At 49.7% G+C, this 2,123-nt stretch overlaps 1 pseudogene; it reads right to left on the bottom strand.

Annotated features, from left to right (window-relative positions):
* Positions 1 to 423: 423 nt before the first annotated feature.
* On the bottom strand, positions 424 to 1,811 carry LOC143387946 (KH domain-containing, RNA-binding, signal transduction-associated protein 1 pseudogene; annotated as a pseudogene).
* Between the last annotated feature and the right edge of the window lie 312 nt (positions 1,812 to 2,123).

The raw sequence follows: 2,123 nt of genomic DNA, 5'->3' as shown, positions 1-2,123 counted from the left end.
GCAAAACAGCCCTGAATTTTGAAATGTAGCCTAGTTTGGGATTCTGCAACTGCAACTTTACGGGATGCCTCAAATCAAAACTAAGAGAAAGTTAACAAGCCTTACTTCAGAACCTTTAAGCAAGCAATGTCACTTTTGAAACTAACAGGTTTGTGTGTTTTTTTTTTTTTTACTCAACTTCTTTTTTTATTATAAAAGGTACACTTCTGTTTATATTTAAACAACAAAGAAAAAAGCATCTACACACTTAAAAAATTAATTCGATATTCCTAAATCTATTTTAACTCATTTTAAAATACTACATACAGAAGCCAGAATGCAGAGTTAAGAATGGAGGAAGGTGGGGAGAAGAAGGGGACCACGAAGAAAAACACTTAGACAATTACTTGTCTGTTGTGGGTAAAGCAACAGGAACCCTGGGAGATACAAGAAATCAGTAACAACTTTGCTCATAACTGATATTTTTCCCCTCCTGTTTGATTTTAATAACGTCCATATGGGTGCTCTCTGTATGCTCCCTTCACTGGCCTAGCTGGAGGGGCCTTCAGTGATGGCCTGGTCCCATTCCAGTCATCTTGGGCATAAGCTTCATAAGAATCTTGAACCTCCCCATGTCCATAGTCATAATATTCTGAGTCCCCTTGGCTCTGGCTGTAATAGCCTTCGTAGCCTTCATAACTCTGTTCTGCATATGTATCATCATATCCATATTCTTCATATGTTTCTGGTGCAGGGGGTGGAGGCAAAGGTATTCTCTGGATTCCTGCTGTCCGTGCTCTTGGTGCTGGAGCACCCCTCACAGTAGGTGGAGGTGGCACCCCTCGGGTCACAGTGGCACCTCTGGTGATGGCACCTCTCACTGGGGTGCCATGCACCAAAGCTCCCCGAGGGGGTCCAACACCACGGCCCCTGGGAACAGGTGGAGGGGGAGGTGCAGCTCCCCGGCCTCTCTGGCACCCCAAGTCCACGAGAGGGCTCAGGTACTCCATTCAAGTAGGACAGCTCTAGAAATTGCTCCTGGCAGATATCATCCATCATATCTGGTACTAAAAACTTCTCACTTCTTCCATGGCATGGGCCATGAGAGCATAAGCCTCACATGGGGGTCCAAAGACTTCAATGAAGACATGCAGATCCATATTTAAGTGGGCACACTTTGGGTCTCCGCCTTTGCGAAGCTCTTCTTCCTTGGCTTTGTCTCTCATTGAACCCTTTCCCAATACAGAGATCTTTGCACCAGTTTCTTCCTGCAGTCTTTTGATTGTATTCCCTTGTGGTCCAAAAATCTTCCCCACAAAATTGAACTTTGGGTACTGCTTGACAGGTATCAGCACCCGTTCTTTCAGCTTCATGTTCTTATGAGAAAATAAGTCCAAATAATTCTTCTCATCGTCCTTTTTTGAATCCCCTTTCTGAATCTTCTCAATTTCTGCCGTCAGAAGCTGCATGGCATGAGTGAAGGACGGGTGGAGCGAGTCATTTTCAGCCATGAGTTCGGGCAGGTACTTGTTCTCTGGCTCCATCTTGACCGAGGCCGTGGCTGATGGGGGTAGCAGTGGGGTCGGCGCCGGCCCGCCCACTGTCCCGTTGGGACCTGTGGCCGAGGCAGGCAGCAGCGGTGGTGGCTGCGTGGCTGGCGAGGCCCGGGCGCCCCCTCGGGGCCTCCCTCCGCCTCCCCGGGACCAGTGAGGCAGCGGAGGCTGCCGAGAAGGCGTCTGACGCACCGAGGGGTGGGCACCTGAGGGGTCCATAGAGCCGCTGCCGTCCGAGGACCGGGTCATGCGCGCGGCAGGATCCTCCCGGGGCTGCATCAGGGAGGATGTGCGAGCGAGAGAGCGAGCAAGGAAGCGACGGGGCAGAGACCCGAGCGGAGGTTGGCAGGGGTGGGAGAGCAGGGGCGACAGCGCCCGAAGCCGACCGGAGCGACCCAACAAGAGAGCACCGGAAAATTGATAAGGGACTCTTGTACTCAGTCCCTATGAAGCAATCAGGAATAAAATAAGTTACTGAGTTCTGAGGTTCAGAATAGAGAACAACGAAATTTCCAGGTCTCACTGAGAGAAGTTTAGAGATGTGCCTTATACTGTTGTGGGCTAAGTACATGTCTGTCTATAGAAAAGATA

This window comes from Callospermophilus lateralis, unplaced genomic scaffold, assembly GCF_048772815.1.
Source record: "Callospermophilus lateralis isolate mCalLat2 unplaced genomic scaffold, mCalLat2.hap1 Scaffold_84, whole genome shotgun sequence".
NCBI lineage: Eukaryota > Metazoa > Chordata > Mammalia > Rodentia > Sciuridae > Callospermophilus > Callospermophilus lateralis.
This window is presented reverse-complemented; position numbering and strand designations above follow the sequence as displayed.